Genomic DNA, 24,104 nt, shown 5'->3' with positions numbered 1-24,104 from the left:
GTTCTTCCACAGATATTCCCAAGAATCTATCTTTATTTCTTTATTTACATTAATTGCCCATTTAATCATTTGAGATATCACTACTTCATCTTCTGTAGACCATTGTAAAAGTAATTTGTATACTTTGAAATTAGTTTATCATTGTCTCCAAGCAGAACTTTTTCCATTTCTGTTTGCTCTTTCCTTATTCCTTCAGTTTTAATGTCATTCTCTACCAAGCTCTTTATTTGTTGAATTTGAAACCAATCATATTTGTGACTCAATTCTTTATCAGTTTTCAGTTCTATTTTTCCACTTTGTATTTTTAACAATTGATTATATGACAGCCACTTTTCTTCATCTATCTCAGCCGTTATCTTTATTACTTCAGCTGGCATTATCCATAAAGGTCTTCTCTCATATCCATATTTCTTGTATTTTGTCCATGTATTTAATAATTTGCTTCTTATATAATGGTGAGAGAAAAGACCATCCATCCTCTTTTTTCCATAATACAAATATGCATGCCAGCCAAATTTATTTCCGTGAACTTCCAACACTAGAAGTTTTTTGTTTAACAGCGTTATCCATTCTTTCATCCACACTAAGCAAACTGCTTCATGATATAATAATATTCTACAATATTTACAACAGTTCTAATATTGTCTCTTATTTGCCTTTTAGGGAGAAAACCCGCTTGGTCTTCCTTTATGAAATTTATCAAATATTAAGTTGTTCTGCCAAAATTCTTGTATATATCTTATAGTCATTATTTAGTAATGAAATTTGTCTATAGTTCTTTACATTCGTGACATCTCTATCTTCCTTAGGAATCAAAGAAATTACAGCTTCCTTCCATGTATTTGGCATTTTCCTTCTTATTCTTATCATATTCATCAATTTTTGAAGTTTCAGTACTAATTCTTCTTTAAATTTTTTTTTAAAAATTTGCCGTATATCCATCTGGCCCAGGTGCTTTTCCTATTTTCATTGCATTAATCGCTGCTTCAATTTCTATTTTTTCAATTGGATCATTCAATTTTTTTTTTTCATATATTCAGTTAAGGGTGCTTTTTTAATCTTTTGCAAATACGCTTCCATCCTTTCCTTCTTTACTTTAACACCTTTAAATAATTTAGCATAGTACTTGAAGAATTCTCTCTTTATTCCTTCTTGATCTACCATCTCTCTTCCATCAACCACAATTTTATTAATAATTTTACTTCCTCTCTTTTTTTTCAGTTGCCAGGCCAAATACTTTCCAGGTTTCTTCGCTCCTTCAAAGGACTTCTGTTGTAATTTTTTCAAATTCTATCCAATTCCTTATTTAACAAATGTCTCATTTGTGCTTGTAGTATTGTAATCTTCCTTATAATTTTCTTTTTCCCTGGCCTTTTCCTCAGTTCCCTTTCTTTTTTCTTTATTTCATTTTGAATGTCCAACATCTGTTTGTCTTTTGCCCCTTTGTCCTTATTGTTTAATGTAATCAATATTCCTCTCATTACGGCTTTATAAGCATCCCACACCATCTGAAATTCTATATCATCTTTATCATTTATTTGGAAGAAAGTTTTAGTTTCATTTTCTAGAGATGTCACTAATTCTTTATTTTGTAGTAAATCATTTAATCTCCATCTTCTCACTTTTTTAGACAATTTTGTAATCCATAATATTGGGCTATGATCTGCACCTATCTTAAGTAAAATCTCTATTTTCTTAGTTATAAGGCCTAAGTCCTTTGTACCCCATAACATGTCAATTCTGGAAAAAGTATTATGTCTTGCTGAAAAAGAGGTATAATCTTGTACTTCAGGATTAAATTTTCTCCATATGTTTTCCAAGTTTTTTTGTTTAACCAGTTCAAAGAAGGATTTTGGCAGTTTTCCTTCTTTATTGTTATTTTTTTTCCCCAGATCTATCCAATGTATTCTGAATTGTTCCATTAAAGTCTCCCATAATCATGATCTGATCGTATGTCACTTCATCAAGTTGTTTTATAATGTCTTTAAAAAAAACATCTTTTGCACCATTTGGTGCATACAGTCCCAATAATAAGGTTTTTTTCGCATTTATTATTACTTCTACTGCCACAAATCTTCCATCTTTATCTTTAAATATTATTTTTGGGTCCAATTCTTGTTTAATATAAAAAATCACACCCCTTTTCTTCTGTTCAGCCAATGAAAAAATTCCAGTCCCAATTGTTTATTCCATAAAAATTTATAATCCTTTCATTTAATATGAACTTCTTGTAAGCAAATTATATTACAGTTTTGTTTTTTAATCCACTGAAATATTGCCTTTCTTTTTTGTGGTGAATTTAGTCCATTTACATTCCAAGAATAATTTATAATCCATCATGGTGCAAATTCTTTATTCTCTTCATAAAATTTATGCAGCTCCTGTGTATTTGTAATTGTAATCCTTCTTCCTTGTAGCTCAAAGCTCAAACCATCAGGTATTATCCATCTATGCCTCATTCCATTGTCACGTAGTTTTTCTGTTAATTTCTTATATGTTCTCCTGTCATTTATCACTTGTCTTGGCAATTCTTTCATTATTCTTACTCTGCTTCCTCCCACTATCAATGTATTTTCAAAATTTTTATTCAACATTTTCCCCATCATTTCTTTTGTTATATATCTTATAACCACATCTCTTGGTAAGTTATTTTTCTTGGCATATGATGAATTCACTCTATACATATAATCATACATATTTCTAGTCCCTTCAGGATCTTCCTCCAAGAAATCAGCAATTATTTTTATTACATGTTCTTTTAAGTCTGTTCCTTCTTCTTCAGGTACTCCTCTCAGATGTATTTGTGTCTCCATCAATTTACAGTCATGGATTGTTATTTTTCTTGCATTTTTAATAAGGTGGAATCCTGGAGTTTAACTTTCCCTTCTACCTCCTGCATGTTTTTTGACACCACCACTGTTTCATTTCTAAGCTCTTCCATTTCTTTTTTAAAGTCCTCAATATCTTTTTAAAGTTCTTTTTTGTAAGCATTTATCATCTTTTCCACCCCTTTCATCATCCTAGTTTCCATTGCTTCCAACTGATCTTGCATCTTCTCCAATGAGGCAGCCCTTGCATGGGTTACTTTTGACTCTGACATTAAAAAAACAGCGAAAAATTAGATATCACCAAATTAAATTTCAACTATCGGGTATGATAGATTAAAACTTGCCATTTCAAATGAACCTAATTTCGCTGTCCTCCGACCTTCCCAGGCTCAGATATTAATTTTTTTAAAAATTTAGCCTCCCAGTAATGGCTGCCGATGTTTTTCTATGGTAATACAATCCTAGAGTAGGTCCACTTCTTCAATAGTTACTTCCTGCTTTGTTTGCCCCAAGTCACATTCTCACTGGTAACAAAGTCTCACGATACTTGACGTATTTCCTGTGTTGACTGTAGAAACTGCAGATCTCTGACGATGGTGCTTTCACTCCACGACCACAGGTAGACAAAACAATAAATTCCTTCCCAATTTTTAACACTGTCCATGACCCAGACCAAAGACCCATAAGTTCTAAAACAATTTGTATTTTAATGTATGTAATGCTTGGGGTGGGAAAGAGTGTGGCATTGTAGTTCAACTGTTCATGAGCAATTCAAGACTCTATGGATTGCTTCCTGCAGATTCAGATTGCACAGTACAGTTGCAGTCAGCAGTAAGGATGAGCATAAACCAGCTCACAAACTAAAGTTTGTGAAAATTTTTGACCATGGTTTGCAAAATGAAGTTCATGGCAGGTCAATTGGCATGAACTTTCCACAAACTTTTAAGCAGTTCATAGTGGTTCATAAATTGATACATTTCCAGACAGACTCTATCTCTGCTCAATCAAAATGTTTACCAAACTTCAAAGCAGCGGGGGTGAGGGAGAGGCAGAATTCTCCAGCCTTGGAAACACTATTAGGGTCCCTCTAAAGCTTAACAGGCTGCCAGTAATCGAGTTCCCATTCTATTCAATGGGATCAGAATGCTATTTAGCTCAGATCAGCTCCACATCTTCTCCACTGTTGGGTGTTGGCAGCTAGACAGAGAGATCACAATCAGTAGCAGTGGGAGGGTATAAAATGTGGATCCTCAGCCAAGGCACTCAGTAGCTAAGCCTCTCTGCTTGGTGTGAGCCAAGAGATGGGGTGACTCAGAGCCTTGTCCAGCTAACACCCAAACCCCTTTCCATTGAATTTTATCTGTACAATGTGTTCTGATAATGATGAATAACCAGAAATTTCACCTAAAAGTTGGCTGTGACCAGAGAATATATGTGCCTGAGGGGGGCTGGGAGCACTGAGGGCATGCCATGCTGGGTTCCAGTGCTTGCCAGGGATGTCTGCCAAGCTGTTGAAACTTTGGGAGATGTTCAATGTTCCCTCTAAGCTGCAGAGTCTTGTGAGCAAAAATTCCAGTTTGTGAGCTACTGGCATTAAAGTTGTGAGCTACTGCATAAATTAGTGTACTCTGGGGTCATTCTTCCTGAGCTAAGACAAAAATGTGTGAGCTGGAGGCTAAAAATCTGTGAGCTAGCTCACACTAACTCAGCTTAGAGGGAACACGGGTGTCTGCCTTTCTGTCCTTCAGAACCTTTCTTTGGAGACTTGGAGGGGGGCGACTGTGAGCATAAGGGAGTGTATGTCTCACTTCCAGTGTTTGCTGGGTCTGCGCAGGTGAAGTTCCCCTGTGAGTTTGGTGTCACTGGCTTTTTAATACATGAACCATTCCATATATTCCTGTAATTTTCCAAAGAAGGCACTGGGGAGAACCTTTTGGGAGGTCCCCAGAAATGTAAGCTGCCCCCAACTTGAAAAGATTGTAGAGGAGCTAGTGGCAGGGTGAGGTCCCTTTGTGTTTGGTGTGTGTAGTTTTCATGGGGTCCATTCTATACACTTTTGAACCTGCCTGGCATTTTCTGCAAAAGCAGTTTCCTAGGGGCATCTTCTTTGGAGGACCATGGCTCGGACCCCCTAAGTTCAATCTGCACATAGCTTGGAAGGCATGTAGAGAAGCATTGGGGGAGATCCCTTGTGAGTCTGATGTCTCTAGCTTGCACAGGGCCCATTCTATACACTCCTGATCCTCCTGTACCAGCACCCATCGTTTCCCCAGAAAGCACTTTCCTAAGGGCACCTTTTTTTTGGAGGAGAGTAACTCGAACCCTGTAAATAAAATATTCACTAAACTTGGAGGGCAGACAGTGGAGAGCCAGCCAGGGAAACCTCTGTGAGTTCAGTATCTTTAACACCAGGGGCTGTTCTACTGCATCATGAACCTCATAAACCAAAATGGTTCCTTTGGAACCTAAAAGTTTGTGATGATTCATGTTCACAAACTGGGCACACTACGAACCCCAAACTGAAATGAACCACATTTTTTCTGGTTTGTGCCCATTTTGAGTCAGCAGCATTTCATGCTCATATTTTTCCACACAGCTAAATGTAAGTCCTAGATTTCCTTTTCACAGACTTCCCATTGGACACTACCCCACAACCAGTTGCTTAAATAAAGAGTGAGCAAGTAAATCACTAAGTCATATATCAAACTTTTTTTTTAATACAAAAACCCCTTTACCAGCTGGTGTTCATCTAAGTTTATTTTATCAACATTATTTTTTGCACATGCTTTATGAGTTTTGTAGTTTCCCACCATAACATTTATTAATCTATCCTACTCATCCATGACCCTGGAGGAGAATTGTGCAAATACTAAAGCAGCCACAAGACAAAGAGAATGATACTCCATTAGGAGAGCTACTGTAAAACCACAAAGACATTCAACAGCTGCTTGTGTCAGACGGTAATGAAGAGATCTGAGGCTCAGCCTGTGAATGATTATGTCTACCAAAAATAGTATGTTCACCAAGAAATTCATGGCATCTTTACTCACAAGAAAGTCAAATAATACAAATAAAGTATTTTTGCGGTAAAACAATACTTCATCTTCTGGTTTTCCCATGGGACCTTTTAAAGCATTCTTTGTCTCCAGGACTCTTGTTCCAATTTATACATTGTAGCTGAGGTACCTCCAGAGATTCAGCTTCCACTCTTGAAATTTTATTTATATGTGGTTTATTGGGCATCTCAGGCCATGGTCAGACGTACATTTATATACAACCTAGCTTGTTGGATTTAAAGTGCATGTCCAGACAGAAACATCTGGGAATGGTCTATGAGTCATGGGCAAACTGTCCTGCCCCAACTCAATTCTGGACTTATTTGACAGCACATAAAGTCCAATCCTAAACACCTGATGATGGACCATGAAATGAATTTTCCCTGTCTGATCACTCCAGCATCATCAAGCTGTCAAAACTTGCATCGTCAATTCTCGTTTGGCACCTTTTAAAATTTTTTTTAGTGATACACATATAACTGCACCATTGGCAAAAGGTGGCAGAAACCCATGGGGGCCTTAAGCACTGCAAGAGATGCATTCTGAGCAACTGCAAACATTTTTTTTTAGTTTCACAATCATTGTTTAGTCCACAATCCTAGAAAATAATCCCTATGGGTGAGCCAATCAGCAGCATTGTTTATACGCATGTGCAAAGGTTGGGCTGTCTGATCAGTCAATGACGGCACAGACACTCAGTGAGGTAGATTATGATCAGGACGTCTGGTCTGGCAACTGCATTTCAAGTAAGGGCATACAAAAACAGGAGTGCCTGGCTGATGGGTTAAATAGTGCATCAGACCGTGGCCACACAGGAGAAACTCTGTCATTATTATTAATTATACTTAACTAGCCTATAGCCATTGCAAATGGCTTTTCCTTGATCATAAGCAGAATTTTAGACCATAATATTTCATAATTTTCTTTTGCCTTGCAATGAGTATTAGGCCCTAGTATTCTTGTTATGACTGACTGTTGGAAATCAGTCCTAAAATGACTGACTGACTCCATCTTAGTAATAGTGATGTTGTTTCTGCAAATGTCATGCTGAGTCATGCTGAATCATGGACCAGCTGTTTCTTGTTACTGAGGTGAGGTGGAATGACCTCACCTGTAAGTAGGTTTTGTGCTGACTCACAGAGCTGATGCAACCTCTGGTGAGATTGCATGATTGGTATGTGTGTTAAGGGAAGCTCAGTGAGCTTGCTCTTCCTGCCTGTAAGGATTGTGGGTACTGTGATACTTACTGTCTGGGTGGCAGCGAACACTGCTGGTGTTGATCCTGTGCTACTGTGCTTGGATCGTTCTGTGTATACTTACTGGTGTATACTGTTATCTACTGTAGTGTGAACTGATTACTGTGTATGACCTTGGCCTGGCAACGACTTTGAATATTGGATACTGTCCTGGTAAATATATTTCACTGTTGCATACAGTTGTCTCTCTTGTCTATTAATTCCTGTGTCCCCTGTCCTTATTCAGTGTCTTCTGCTGCATATAAATTCTCTAACACTGTCAAAACAATATTTTCCTCTTCCTACGTCTTAACTTTCATTCTCTGTAACAAATTTAGAGTTTGCTCCCTAAGGACGGAATAAAGAGTCAGACACAGAGTATTGGTATAAAATTGGGCCACTTTATTCAATATTCTAATAAACAGCAAGGGTACCCCACCTGCGGCCTGGCCAGGGCTAGGGGTCACCGCGACCGCTCCCGTGCCATTAACGGGCAAGAGACCCAGCCCCCCCTCCAGGCAGGCCCAGCAGGGAGGCATGCACCAGAGGGCCCAAACCCAGACACACGTCTCGCCAGAAAGGAACCCTCTAGCCGAGCCTCCCGGACAGTCTGCATTCTCCAAACCCAGGTCTTCAAACCTGAAGGCTGATCAAGCCAGACTCCAAATTCCCCAAAAGGGGGATGCTTCACAGTCCTCCCCTAGCCACATAGTACCCTAAACCCCCCAAACCTGCCACTACTAAGGCCAAGTCTCTACTTAGGGCTTAGCGCCCACCGGGAGGCCCAAAGCCACCTGCAACCCTTGCTGCAAATCTCTCAGGAAAAGCATATGGACCCCATCCCCTCTGTAGAGGTCAGGAAATTTCAACAAAATGTCCGGATGGGGCAAATAGTGGCCCAACCCCTTTACCAGCACCTTCCTGATCTCCTTATTAGCCTTATACCGGGCCCTTTCTATAGCTGCAGGGTCCCAAGCACAACGCCACACCAGGTGGGGCAGCATGGCTGGCCAAATTATGGTGGTCACAGGCCAACGCTCCCGAATGTGCTGGAAATCATTCCGGGCCTGTCAAACTAAGGCCTTGCCCTTTAAGAGTTCCAGATCGTTACCTCCCAGGTGAACAATTAAAACCTGAGGAGGAGGACCCACACAATCTTTAAACAACAAAGGCAGCAGGCCCGGCCACTGAAGGCCCTGGCGCCCCTGCCATTCGATACACACATGCTGGCTGAGTCCCAGCTGAGAGCCAACCGCAGTTCTCCGAGCCTGATGAGCGGCCCAAAACACGTGGCTATGGCCGCATATGAGAACTCGGCTCCTCTGGCCAGGAACAACAGCATCTAAAGAGAAAAAACAGCTAAACAAGAACAGAACCAACAATAAACAGACACCAAGTCACTCACGGCCTAATAAAAGGTCGCATGTAAACCTTATAGGCCAAGGAATGCCACCTGCTCAATCTCTGAATGGAAGTGGAAGGATACCCCATGACAGCTGCTGTTGAGGCTGCCCCAATTCTAAAGAAGTGGGTCCCAAACCGCACCCCAGACAACCCCAACTCACCCAAAGCCCATGACGTTACTGCCCAAAACTGATGCTTCATCAAAGGGCTACAATTTGAATGTATAAACAAAAACCCCTCGGGCCCCCTAACTGCCAAATAAGCAGCCAACGCAGTAACTGGACACAGCTCAAGCTCTGAACAACTACCCAACTTGAGCACCATACCCTTCTGCAACTGATCCGTCTTAGAGCGACGGACAGTGATGACTGCCTTACCCGCAAATAGCTGCAGATCCCTTAACAACAGAGCCTTACCAGAAACATTGTTTCTAGACTGTGCCATCAGCTTACTTACTCTAAGAGCCCCCCCAAAAGCTAACAAAGATGCAGTGTGAAACAAACATGCTTCAAATGACAAAGCACACACCATGTCACAAACCTCTTCAAACCCCGCAGAATCAAAGGAGACACAGGATTCCGCATATCAACCCTGGGACTGGCCTCTCTGGCCCGCCCCTCCAGCATCTTTTGAATATGAAAGTCAGCTGTTTCTTCCCTATAACCCAGTGCCTTACTGACAAAAGCCAATGCAGACAGGCGCCCCCTAATGGATCGCACGGCCAACCCTTTACCTTGCAGCGAAACACAGTAATAGAGCAAATGCTCCACTGGGAGGGGCCAAACCCTGCAATACCCTACCTCAGCCCTAATGTCTTCAAACTGCCGCACAGCCCGTTCGTAAGACTACCTGGTGCTGGGCGCAATGGCTAGACCTATCACTCTTCAGGCCTCGGCTCTCCAATCAGCCATAGCTCCTTGGGCATTGGCACCGGCTCTCTGTTGGCATCTGGGGCCAGCGGACGAAACGTCTCCATCTGTTTACGAGATAGAGCATCAGCCACCCCGTTACTCACCCCCAGAACATTCTTGGCTAAAAACAAAATGTTAAGCCGCAAACAGCGCAGAGTGAAGGCCCTCACCAATCTCATAACCCGGCCAGATTTGAATGAAAGGGAATTAATGATGTGGACCACCGCTATAATATCACACCAAAAATGGACAGTGTGATTGGCCATATCCTTCCCCCACAGCCAAACCGCAACAAAAATAGGAAAGAACGTGAGAAACGTAAGATCCCAGTTCATACCAACCTTTACCCAGGAGTCAGGCCAACTATCCGTGCACCGATGTCCACGGAAATAGACTCCAAAACCCAAGAAACGAACAGCATCAGACATGACCTGAAGCTCAGCTTCAAGCCTCATGTTGTCCCTCCAAAAAGAGACTCCATTAAAGGACTCCAAAAATTCCTGCCAAACCTTCAAATCATGCTGCAGGTGACCCTAGTTCTATGCTGAGGCAAGCATAACCCTACCATAGCATCGCACACTTCTAAGAAAAGCCCTCCCAGGAGCAACCATTTTGCAAGCAAAGTTGAGGTGCCCAACTAGCTGCTGCAACTCCAACAAAGTAACCTTCCTTTTAAGAAGAAAGGTAGAAATCCTAGCCCTCAGCTCCACTTTTTTCTGAAGAGGCACCCTAGACAACTGCGCAAGAGTGTCAATCTCAATCCCTAAAAAGGTCGGACCTTCAGTTTTCTCAGGCGCTAAAGGAACCCCAAGCTCCGCTGCCAGCTCAACAAAGCCAGAGAGCAACTGCCCACAATGCCCAGTCCCCTCGGGACCCACAAAAAGGTAGTCATCCAAATAATGAACGACATCCTGCAAACCCACTTTCTCCCGCACAGCCCATTCCAAAAATGTGCTGAAACGCTCAAAAGCCGAACATGACACAGAGCAGCCCATTGGCAATGCTCTATCCATGTAAAATTGACCCTCAAAAGAAAACCCTAGAAGTTCAAAATCATCGGGAGGTAAAAGGTGAAATGCAGACTTAATGTTGCATTTTGCCAATTCTGCCCCTACCCCGCAACGCCTCACCACGGCAATAGCCTGGTCAAAGCTGGTGTACCTAACAGAGCATAAGTGCTCCAGGATCCCATCATTCATGGACTTCCCCTTAGGAAAAGACAAATGGTGAATCAAACAAAATTCACCAGGCGCCTTTTTAGGCACCACACCCAAAGGTGAGACTCTAAGAGTACTCACTGGAGGATGTGAAAAAGGACCCAGTATCCTTCCCTCAGCCAGCTCTTTTGCAATCTTGTCCCTAACGACCTGCTCCAAGCCCTGAACTGACTTAAGGTTTCCTGACATAAACAGAACTCAAGGACCCTGAAAAGGGATCCTAAACCCAACTTTAAAACCTTCTAACAAATACAAACTATCAACCCTTTGAGGGTACCTCGACAGCCACTGCTTAAGAGGTCCCACCCTTATCGGGCTGGGCCCCTTTCTTAGCTGGAAAGGCACCTCCGCTCCCGCCAGGCTTCTTTGTATTTTTACGCCCACGGGCTCTAGGGCAGTTGTCAAATGAGTGGGAACCACCACACAAGGGGCACTCGTGCTTGAACTGGCACGCCTTCCTTTTACATACCCCAAAGGATCCAAATTCCCAGCAGAGCATGCGGGGTTGAACCGCCTGCCCCGCTGCACCGTGGGGAGAGCCTGATGAACCAACAGCGGATGTGGATGACCTACTCACCAAGTGACCACTATCAGAGCGATCACCCAGATAGGCCTAGCTGGGGGCATAACCTGCAGCCAAAGCTGCTGATGGATCCGATCCCACTGAAGAGATGGATACAGGGCAGCCCTCATCCTAAATTCCTGGTCATATTGTAACCAGGCTGGTCCACTAAAGGCTGTATAGCCTTTATAAATTATGTCCAAATACTGGAACAGGGATGCTGCTCACCACGGCTGCGCCACCGCAATCACCCCGGCATAAATACAGAACCCAGGAAGCCAATCAGCCCAGGTCCTGTCCACCTTCCGTTTTTTCAATATTTCCTTCTCTTTCTTATCCAATTCTTCCTTATCTTTTTTCTCAACCTCCCGAAAGAGAAGAGAAAAAATATCCACGTACTCCCCTTTTAATATTTTTTCCCTAGTAGCGGGGAGCAAGTGGTCCCCCAGCGGCAAGGCAACCTCCCCAAACGGCAAAGCAGTAAAAGGCACCATCCCATATGTTGAGGGTGCCCCCAGAAAGGAACCAGCCATACCAGGATGCCCTGCGCCCGGGTACACACTAGGAATGCCTTGCCCACATGGCCAAGCCCAATTCTGAAATGCGCACAATGCAGAGGAGGCAGGCGCCCCTGCGCTTGACATGGAAGTGCCCTGCCCGACCGCTGAAGCAGGCCCCCATGCTCCCCATGGCCAAACCTGCTCAGGCCCCGCCTGTAAATTATCACCTGACCTACCTCCAAATCCAGCAGGAACCAATGGCAAACCGACCCCCGATGCTCCAGCCGCCATCAAACCCACATCCGGACCGCAAAGGCCAGAGTCCCTGTCAGGAATGACTCCAGCAGACCTGCCCTCAAGAATAGACAGCCTGGTGAGAATATTCACCTGCTTACCCTTCTTAGATTGCCTCACACCATCCTCCCCACCTGGAGAAAGGATGCCTGCTGCCTGTTCCAATGCTCTCAATCTACAAGCAATATTGGAATCAACCACCATATCACCCTCCTCATCAAAAGAGGATAACGGCGGTGGTGGCCTTTTTGCAGGAGCCTTGGGCACCTTAGGTGCTGGCTATTTTCCTTTGGGCTTGCCCAACCCTTTCCCACCAGCCATCTAAATAGCAAGCACAAGACCACAAAATGGTCTCCTGCAGCTCCACTCTAAAATGGCTTCCCCCTGGAAGAAAAAAGGGAACTCAAAATGGCCACAAAAGCCTCTGCTGCACACCAATGTCTCCAGTAGGAGAAAAATGGGGGGGAGGGGATGGCTCTCCAAAATGGTCACCTGCCAACCTCAAGAGCAATAATTAAAAAACCAGGTTGCCCCACGAGCCCACACCCTCAACAATTAAAAGGGGAAAGACCAACCCCTGGGCTCCACAACCCCTGCCCCAGCAGACCCCAAACCCTAGGCAGACTCAGCCAACAAGAAGAACAACGCCACATCCTCCACCTCCTCCGATGCCACCGCCAGCTTGCAGCACTGCAGCCGACGCTTTAGCCGACACCGACGCTCCAGCCAACGCTTCACTCGCCGCTGCCCAGTCAACTGCCCCAACAAACCCCGACGTCCAACCAAAAACAAAAGAAAAGCCTCAGCTGATAGTCTGCCAAGATGAAGGAGCCAATGAGGAGCGCCTTTTTCTCTGCATGCTGAAACAGGCACCACATGACTCTTCCCATCCAGGGAAGCAAACTCTGCTCATGCAGCCTAGCAGCTACGCTGCAGTCTGCAAGCATAAGATTCATGAGACATTTGACATTTTATTAATCTTGTGACTGTTTCAGTGGGGCAGTAGTGTTCCGCAGTTCCAAAAAATAGCTGTTACAGGTAATCAAAACACACCAGAACCACACCCCAAGTTAATTATAGCCACCCAGCCATATCTTTCCCTGTAGCACTAGGAGAACAACAGTATCTTACTAATGGAGAGGAGACAATAATACCGCTAACAAAAACATTACCATAAGAACAGTAAAGCATGGAAGAAGCATACAAAATCTCTCTCATTCATTTCATGCCTGTTGGATTGCATTATTTTCCAAGATGTTTTATACTTCACAATAAACATTGCTGTAATACTGAAGTGTAGGTTCAAAGCAGGCAGTACTGGTTAGATCACCAGCAATTTAAGATAATGCTCCTTGAGGAGGAGACCTAATTTGAAGAAAACTGACCTGCAGAAGCTCAGTCATCTGGCAGGCAGTTTCTGTCACCACTAACATTAAACAGTATCACTCTTAATTAGTCTAGACCATTGATGCAATCCGTAGGGCGCCACTGGTTCTCAAATGTTATTGCCTTGCAAAGACTTCATTGCAGTGAACACAGATGAGCAACTTCTGTGCTTTGTCGATGTTAACTTGTAATGGAATTTAGTGCATTCCAAATTGTGATTGAAACAAACAGAGGGGAGACTTGTTCATTAAGACTTACAACAAATAAATTACTAATATTAGGTGGACAGAATATGTCTCATAGATTGCACTGAGCCCTGCTTTTCTCTTGCACTGTTCTATTTTTATTTACATTGATACCCTGATGTTCCTCAGAGTTACAAACAAAGGGGGTTGCAGATGACATTCCCTTCAAGACACTGCATATGCCCACATCTCCTTAGATTAAAAGATTAATCATATGAAGACGGAGTTGACTGGCAGTTTCTAAAAACACTTCCTGGATCTGGTGCAACACCTGCCATTTCTTGATTAAGGAACAATAGTACACTATTCCTGTGTCAATGTTCCTCTTTCAAATATGTTTGCAAGAACAGACATTATTTGTAGGAGGATGGATCTTAAGCAAATGCTTCAACTCTTCATGTGATCTCCTGTGTAGTAAAGGTAAAGGTAGTCCCCTGTGCAAGCACTAATCGTTTTCGACTCTGGAGTGACGTTGCTTTCACAACGTTTTCAAGGCAGACTTTTTTATGGGGTGGTTTGCCATTGCCTTCCCCAGTCATCTACACTTTCCCCCCAGCAAGCTGGGTCCTCATTTTACCGACCTTGGAAGGATGGAAGGCTGAGTCAACTTTGAGCCGGCTACCTGAACCAGCTTCCACTGGGATCGAACTCAGGTCGTGAGCAGGTCCTGTGTAGAGGTACATACAATTAAGAAAAAGACAGGCACTCAGCAAAATATTCTATAGACACTGTTGATGCAATGTATAAATAATCAGACCTGAGTTGAAATGAAACATTAGGTATGGGAATCTTTTTCATATTCTGAAAAGCTTTGTGTCTTAATACCAAAACCAAACACCAAAGAGCCTGAAGTATTCATTCCAATATAAACCTTAGCAGTCAGACTCTGGAATACTATCGATGGCTACTAATTTCAGTGACAAGAAAATAGTGGAAGGCCAGCCCACCGGTGGAAAACATTTTGAAAAAGAGTGTTTATTAATCCTTTGAAAATTTACTAGAGGGGCAAAAAAATAAATGCATTATTTTGTATTCTCAGCATATTTCCTTAATCCAGTAGCACTTTAAAGACTAATAAAATTTGTCTTTAATAGGCTTTAGTTTGCCACAAATTTTGTTAGTCTTAAAGGTGCAGTGGACTCTTGCTCTTTTCTGCTTCTATGGACAGGCTAACACAGCAACCCATCTTGACATATCTTCTTAGGGTCTTCCGCCCAGGCCAATAAACAACAACATTTCTTAGATATCATGTCTAAAACTTAGGTTCATTTTTGCTCTTGGTTAAGAGAACAATTTTTCCTATCTGGCTCTTAACTCTACTGTTTCCTCTCTATTCCTTCAGCCCCATCTGGATGTTGCAACTATAGGTAGAAGCTGCTTTAAGCTGCTCCACATGACAGCGGATGAACATACACATCTGTGTATAGAAATGGAAAATACAATTAATATGATGAGTTCTATATAAATAAAGGATGTAACTTCTTGGGCAAATTAGCTGTTTCTTTCAAAGTTGTTTAAATAGATGCACAATGCCCACAAATTAAAGTTGTAACTTTTTAGTTGCAATCACTTTGTGTTAACATTCAAAGTGAAAATCTTTGCTATGTTAACGCATTGTGATGGAACTGGGGTAGGATAGGAATTTGCCATTTATTTTAATAATTAGCCAAATGAAATAATGTTTTATAAGCAATGTCATATGTTAACTTTTCCCTCCAGGAAAGGCTTTGTCAACAATTTGTGGTAACAGTAGGTCCTCCTGCCCCATAACTACTGCATTACTTTTTTTAAAAAGACCATCTGATTTAAAATAGCTTTGGGAAGATAGTTTGTGCTTTTATCTACCCCAAGAAAAGTGAACAACTGCCCTGACTGTTGCAGGGATCAATTAGTACCATCAGGTCTAAAAGCTGACTTCACTTTTTTGGGGTAACTGAGCAACAGAAAATATTGCCCTAAAGCAGGGATGGGGAACTTCCATCCCGAGGGCCGTATACAGCAGCCTATATGTGGCGGCCTCCCTGGGGCCTGGCTGGCCAGTGAGGATCGTGGGGCCCAGCCGCACTGTGCAGCAGCCTTCCCAGGACTAGGCAGGGGTCACAGGGCCCAGATGTACTGTGCAGCAGTCTCCCTGGGGCCTGGCTGGCCGGCCAGAATTGCTGTAGGGCCTAGAAAAGTTACTGTCACAGTTCAGTTTGCACCTGATTATCCCAGATGGTGTAGCCTAATATGCTAATGAGTGTGTGACCTAATATGCTAATATTAGGGGATGTGGTCTAATATGCTACTGAGTTCCTGTTCGGCTTTTTCTACAAAAAAGCCCTGGACCTATGCATTTGCCTAGGGCGGCAGGCCAGGTGTGTGTGTGTGACAGATTAGGCTCTCCCCACATGACTTCAAATAGAAAAACAATTATTTGCATTAATTTTGCTGGCCTGAATCATTCTCCCTCAGTGGAGCACTGTTTTTTAAGTTGATATTTTTTATAGCCCACGAATGATGTTAAAATATCCATATGGCCCTTGGCAGGAAAAAGGTTCCCCACCCCTGCCCTAAAGAATATAAGATGCTTCCAATCAGGCCAGGACTTCCTTGCAAACATAACACACACATTCCCGCTGAGCTGTAAACGTGCCATTTTAATCATTTGAGCAGTTAAGCATAATAAATGTGTCTTGCATCCAGTACTCCTCACAGATGAGGTTTTGAGTTTGCTGCTCCCAGAACTTGCAGTCTCTGAATGATTAATTAGGTGTAAACAGATGATGCAACAACACACATTCAATTAGATTTTTTTTTAAAGCATGAGGAGGGGAAATTATTATTGAAATTCCAATCAGCAACTGCAGATGTGGGAGATAAGAAAAGCATCTGAAAAGGTGGAACGCCATCATTTACAAGGGAATAGTGTTTTGTCCTTGTGGCCTAGAAGTGCAGCCACACATATTTTCAGCTAGACATCCCAGTGCATCATCATACACATGAGTCAGGAAACAACTACCACTCTTTTGTCATCCAGATGCATATTCTAAAAACTGGTTGTACCAGATATTCAGACTGAATGTGTTGGCTTGCATTACTGGCAGACAACAAGGATGAAACAAACAGAGGCTGTGGAAATCTACATAGATCCCTTCCTCTGTTTTCCATAGGACTATCCTAGGGTATTATGACTCTCCTGATTTTACGTGGATGCTCCCTGCTCTCTGCCAATTAATAAGACACTTTGTAAACTGTTTCTTTTCCCACCACTTTATCCTGCAACTAGTTCTAGATTTAGATTGTGGCTAACTAATCAAATGCCCCCAGAAATTCACCATGGGAATTTCCTAGGGTTGCTTATCCTTTGCTAAGAATCCCCAGCATTTAGATCTCAAGGGATTATTGTCCTTTGAGGCGGCAATTTTAATTATGATAATAGAATGTTATATTCTGCCACAGATCCCACCATGGTACAGTGTAACTCAAAGCTCAGTTATACTTGTGTGCTGGAACATAATTTTTTTAATAACTCCATAATCTTGCATTAATACTTCGCACCACTGATGCTAGGTAGCAGTAGATCTCCATGGGTTCATTCAATGCTATTGACATTTATGCTTGTGAGGTTCAGAACATTCCTCACCAATAAAAGCCATTAGGATAATTATTTGTTGTGTGAAGATCAACATTCTTTGTCTTCAATGGTTCATCTCTTTTCACTGGGTGGGTTTAATTTTCTGTGTTTTCTGAGACACTGAAACTTCTGTTTTATCTTGAATCCTTGTTGTAATAATTTCTAACATCTGTTTGCATGCCCCAGCACATTGAGTCCATATTTACAAGGATTGTCCTATTACACCACAAGGTTGCTTAAGGTTTCATTTTGGATTTTACAACAGTAAACCCTTCTACTATCATCTGCATGGCTGGACATTTCAGTTTTCATCAATGAATCACAGTTATTTAGAAATCTGTTAAGAACCTCCATTCAAACAACACCTGCTTCCTTGAGGAACTCTTTTGCTTTGAAATCTTCTGCAGCCAGATGATTTTTTAAATAGGAACCATACAGTTGTAAATATTATATTTGCTCCTATTCTGTTCTACTCATAGGTGTAGAAGCACCTTCCACCCTTATGAAAGGTTGCTGGTTTAGAAAAAATCATAATACCTGAACTGGGGTGGGGCTCTTCCTTATTAGAGACCTTTGAGCTAAGGCCACCTGGTGCTCAAACACTGGATTTCCTTCTCTGAGCAAGGCCTTTCTGAGCTTTATGAATTTGAAAGTGCAGTCTTATGGAGAATTATTGAGCATAGACTCTAGTAAGTGCATACGATTGCTCTGTAAGCTTTCCCCAAAATTCATTAGACGTCTGACCCAAACAGAAGCCATCACATTTTTTACATAGGACAAAGCCAGGAAGCAATTTAGGGTTGTACCAGTGCACGTTTCACTTTATATTAAAATTTACTTTTTCCAAAAATTCCTCAGATACTTCTCCTGAGCAGGAACATCCAAATTCAATGAAGACACTTTGCATTAGGCAAAACTGGGTACCTCCAGTTCAAAAAAACACTGTCATGTAATTGACACACACACTATTAATTAAAATGTGGAGGATCCTTAAGAAGATGAGCCCCTGCTGGACACAATTTTAATTTAGATGATAATTTAAATGACAAAAGCCTTCAGAGTGTCAGGATGGACTTGACATGCTGTTTCTGTAACATGCCATTCCATATGAATTTTGACATGCTGTTTCTGTAACATAATATTCCATGGGCATTCTGATTCATGGAGCCTATTGCTTATATTTGTCTAATAGACTCTGAGTCCTATAACTTTGAATCTAGACTGGTAACAGACACGACTACGTAATCACCAAGAAATGTGCAGGTGGAATAGGGAGTAAACCATGTTTGCTACCCATTGTATTCTAAACTGAACTGGTACTTATCATGTTGTTAGGTAGCACATAGGGAGGACTGGGCTGTTGACCTGGATCCTCCAAATACCCCTGTATGCTGCTATCTATGGGAACTAGCCCTATGTTGGCAGGAGACTTTTTGTGCACTTTTTTGACTATATCTATGCTTTGTTCCTGTTCTCATTATTCTTGGCTTTGGTTGTTTGCAGCACAAGGCACATGCTCTGTATAGGCTTGCCAATCCTCAGGTCCCAGTGGGGGTTCTTTCGCTTTCCCAGGCTCCTTCCCACCCCCTGTCAGCTGGCTGGTGGGGGGAAGCCCCGCCCCCAGAGGACCATGTGCCTTTCTACCTCTGGAGGCTTCAGTCTTCGATTGAAAGGCTTCCTCTTGGGATGGTGTGTCTGTGTTACTTTGGTGCTATCCATGGGAACTAGCCCTATGTTGGCAGGAGACTTTTTGTGCACTTTTTTGACTATAACTATGCTTTGTTCCTGTTCTCATTATTCTTGGCTTTGGCTGTTTGCAGCACAAGGCACATGCTCTGTATAGGCTTGCCAATCCTCAGGTCCCAGTAGGGGTTCTTTCACTTTCCCAGGCTCTTGTCAGCTGGCCGGTGGGGGGAAGCCCCGCCCCCAGAGGACCATGTGCCTTTCTACCTCTGGAGGCTTCAGTCTCCGATTGAAAGGCTTCCTCTTGGGATGGTGTGTCTGTGTTACTTTGAAGAAGTTGGCAGCAACTCGTGAGTAGAAAGGCCAATCCCTCGCTTCAGAGTCACTAGAAACGGGGGGGGGGGGGAGGGAAACTTCTGCTAAGCACTTCATTATTCCCTATGTGGAGATTGATTCTCATAGGATATAATGGGGAATTGATCTGGAGGTTTTGAGGGCTCTGGGAGAGCTGTTTTTTAAGGTAGAGGCACCAAATTTTCAGTATAGTATCTAGTGCCTTTCCCCAAAGTACCCCCCAAGTTTCAAAATGATTGGAACAGGGGGTCCAATTCTATGAGCCCCAAAAGAAGGTGCCCCTATTCTTCATTATTTTCTATGGAAGGAAGACATTTAAAAAGGTGTGCTGCCCCCTTTAAATGTGATGGCCAGAACTCCCTTGGAATTCAATTATGCTTGTCACACCCTTGTTCCTGATTCCGCCCCAATGTCTCCTGGCTCCACCCCCAAAGTCCCCAGATATTTCTTGAATTGGACTTGGCAACCCTAGCTCTGTATCTGAACTCAATAAACCTTTTACTCTGGGTTTTTTTTTTTTAAACATTTTTACTCTGTTAATATGAGAACTGGTGAGCTGGGTCAATAATTGGCAGAACCTTACACAGAGCTTCAGAAAACCTTCAGAGCTCACTCTGGGAGCTCAATTGAGTCAGGCTGGCCAATTCAACTGAGCTTCCAGAGTGACCTCTGCAGGCCTATAAAGGCCTTTGGAGCTTGGAGCCCAGTTAGGCCAGCTTGTCCTGGAGATGGGCTGTGAAAGCATTTAAATGCCTTCTGAGCTCACATCCAGTTGTGTGGCCCAAACCAGAAGTAAGCTCTGAAGGCATTTAAATGCCTTCGGAGCTCACTTCCATGTGAGGCTGTGGCCCCATGAACTTCCTGAAGCACAAACTGGTTCATTCAGTGGAGAAGTTTGTGGAAGTTCATGGTTCAGGGGTTCATGAAAACTCTGAACCACCATGAACCTTCATTTTTTTTTGTTCATGCCCACCCGGAGTGTCCATTTATCCTTTGTTGTAAGGTTTGACTTGTTTTCCCTACATAGAGAACCAAAGGGCATTGTTGGCATTTAATTGCATATACAATGTTAGAAGATGAGCATGTGAATAAGTCTGAGATGGTAAAGTTGATGTTGTTGTCCATGTTCATATTAGATGTTTCATTATTGTGGGCAGACCTTGAATTCAGCAAGAGTTCACAGGAGCACAGCTCCTGAACCTTTCTGAGGGTTCCCCCTGCTCCACCCCACCTACATACCTACATTGAATAGTAGGTGCAGCTGCATAACAATTTCTGGATTAAGAGTGGGCAGCCAATCAGCCACCAGGAGCTTGGCCACGCTCCAACAGCCCTCATTAACCCCTGGAGAAGCCTGTGCCACCCTTTCTCCACTTCTTATGTGATTTTGGGAGGCAGGTGGCTTCCTGGTCTTTTGACTAAAATAGAAGGTAACTGGTCGGGGTTCCTGTGGTGTGTCTGAAAAGATTTATTCCTGAATGTGCAGGGGTAATTCCTTCATAATCTTTTAATGTTCTTTTTTGTATCCCTGTGTGGGGTCTCTGAATCCAGTTGTTTGTAAAAAAACAGTATTTGAGAGTTGTCTGTGAGGCTCCTGGATGTATTCATGATGACAACAGATTAAGAAACTCTCATTAGTCTGAGATATAAGAACTAAAGTCTATACATGTACTGATTTTACCTCAGAGTTATCTATACCAGAGGTCCCCAACCTTTTTGGCACCAGGGACCGGTTTTGTGGAAGGCAATTTTTCTGCAGACCAGGGTGGGGGTGGGGTGATGGTTTCAGGATGATACAATTGGACACTTTTTTCTATTAGTTTGGTGTGGTGGTTAAGTGTGCGGACTCTTATCTGGGAGAACTGGGTTTGATTCCCCACTCCTCCACTTGCAGCTGCTGGAATGGCCTTGGGTCAGCCAAAGTTCTTATAGGAGTTATCCTTGAAAGGGCAGCTTCTGGGAGAGCTCTCTCAGCCCCACCCACCTTACAAGGTGTCTGTTGTGGGGGAGGAAGGTAAAGGAGATTGTGAGCCACTCTGAGATTCGGAGTGGAGGGCAGGATATAAATTCAATGCCTTATTATTATTTCATTGTAATATATAATGAAATAATTATACAACTCACGGCCTGGTTGCTAACACGCCACGGGCCGGTACTGGTCCATGGACCGGGGGTTGGGGACCCCTGATCTATACTGAGTTATTTCAGAAACTTTACTCCTGATTTCACCTGACCTTTCCCCTCTGCGTTGAATAAAATATTTTGTTAATTTGGAATATAAAAATGTATTGAGTGTGATTTGAGTCATATAAGTTAAAGAGGGCTCTCATTCCTTCCCTCAGGGCTTAGCAAAGAGCCAAAATATTATACTGTGACAAGGTGAAATAGCCAGAATAATTCAGGAAAAAAAGAAAACAGACAACTAGGGCAGCTCAGTCACCGAAGAGAAAGAAAAATGGAAGGAAAATCTTGTCTTTGAGGGAAAGAAAGGGAAGGGGGTCATCATCACAGATGGGAAGAAAGTTCAGATTCAAGAATGTATTTGAAGTTTCAGTTCCTCCTAAACACACTCATGCACAAGTGATTTACCACAGTGTAACTTGTCAGTTCTTGGTAGTTTATAATTATTCAAAATAGTCCAAGCCTTTGAATTTGTAAAGATAAAATCAACATTCGACCTTACATTCCCAATATTTCATGGATTACTACAATCCTAAAGTGTCTGAAGCTTTTCAACCTTGAAATTAAGCAAGGCATTGATTTTGTTCATTATTTTGAATTATTTTGAATCTGCAATTTATCAAACTGAGGCATAAGTTGAAAAGGGTTGTGGTGGAAATCAATGTTTTTATTCCAGTGGTCTACATGCTTTACAGATCAGAACTAGTTTGCAGAGCTGCATGACTGGTTTTACATTATACTGATTCTGAGCAGAATTTTATGAGCTAGTGCTGGGGCAGTCTGGGAGCTATTTTCATTTTGTCCTTCAGATTTACACTATTCTCATTAACCCTCATGACAGAGAAAAGAGGAAGGCAGAACATGATTAACTTCCAGGGCTCTCTTCATCTTCACAAACTCCAGATTTAGTTCTCTAATGACTTATCAATACAGTGCAGTATAATAGCAATTCCAGCCATTCAGCCAATAAACTATGCTTGGCTAATATTTCTTCCTGGTGCAAAAATTTAGGGAAGAATTTAAAAATACTGATTTTTTAGTGAACATGTTTAATGGAGTAAAAAAACAAAAAATACCTCCACTGCCCCCAACTTGTGGTGATTTTTTGCAAGTGATTGATTTGAAAATATTTACCTGCTCAAGAAGCACTGCCCTTACTTTCCACTGACTTCATTTGACCTTCATGATATCATGTAGCCAAACCAAACCAACTATGCCGTCATGGGTGCCACACCCCCCAGATCTCAATTAGTAAGGATGCTAGCAGAGCCATCTCAGAACTGCTCAAGCAACAGAAGTAGTGGTTTGAATTGACAGCATAGACAAGGACAGTGTATGGGAAGAGGAGAGAGGCCTGTCTTGCCACCTAGTCCCTGCTGCTATCTGGTCCAAGTTAGGCTGCAGGACATCTCTGCCCCCTCCCTTGGTGTTGCAATACACTTCCCTTGCACTCATGCTGTCAATATTTAGTTACACTTCCACAACCCTCCTTGGAGTTGTGGAAGGCCAACACAGAAGGAAGTGATATGGCTGCCAACCTCCAAGTGGTAGCTGACAATTACAACTGGTCTCCGGGCAACAGAGATCAGTTCCCCTGGAGGAAATGGTTATTGTGGGAGGTATATGGGTTTGCAATGACTATTTGGGATTATACCTTGCTATATGGAATTATAGCTTGCTGAAGCCCTCCCCAGGCTTCATCCTTCAAATTTCCAGGTATTTCCCAGTCTAATAATAATAACTTTTTTATTTATATCTAGACCTGGCAACCCTAAGAAGTTAGTTCCTTAGAGTTGCAATGCATGTGACTGGAACCCCTAGGAAACTTTAGGGGTGGGGAATGGGAAAAATAAAGTTGTTGAAGTGTCAGTGTCATTTCTAAAACCCAGAAATTATATCACTTGGCATCTAGGTTTTTTCCAGCCTCTAAACTGGATTTTAGCTGGAAGGATTTATCTGGAATATTTTCTGCTGCCACTCATTTGAATGCTGGCAGGGAACAGAGGCTCAGCGGGGGTTTGCCTACCAAACCCAGGCAAATAGTGCCCTTAGAACTATCCCCCTAGCACTCATACCATAGTAGCCCTTCATGGAGTGAAAAGGAATGGCAGTGGTGGAAGATAATTGGGGTAGCTGCCAGCAACATTTGTTGAGCTGGCCTGGTCCAAGAGCTATGGTTGTTCCATTCCCAATGGTAGGGCCCTGATATAGTGCGCTGGTGCTGGGATATGAGATTCTAGTCCAATGATCCACATCTTCTGTGAGGTGTAATATTATACAATTATTAGAACGATTTAAATGTATGTGGTTGCAAGCTTGATCTAGTCCCAAAATGTGAAGGAGAAACATGTTCAGAAACACTGCTTTTACACTAGGTCAGGACCATAGCCAGCCTTCCTCACTAGATGGCGCTGCCACATTCCTAAGAGGGGTTTCAAAGGAACAATGATTTCTCCTGTTCTGGATGATGAGGTCAGCATGTAAATTCTTGTTCTCTCTTTAGGCATGCATTCTTCCTAGATACGTGTCCTGAAGCACGAACTTGATACCATGATCCAGCATTCAGTCTTGTGGTAGCTAATTATGCATAAGTCCATCCGTTCACTGAGGGAGAATGCAACTTCTGCCCTTT

The sequence above is a fragment of the Heteronotia binoei genome, chromosome 8 (assembly GCF_032191835.1).
Source record: "Heteronotia binoei isolate CCM8104 ecotype False Entrance Well chromosome 8, APGP_CSIRO_Hbin_v1, whole genome shotgun sequence".
Classification (NCBI taxonomy): Eukaryota; Metazoa; Chordata; class Lepidosauria; order Squamata; family Gekkonidae; genus Heteronotia; species Heteronotia binoei.
This window is presented reverse-complemented; position numbering follows the sequence as displayed.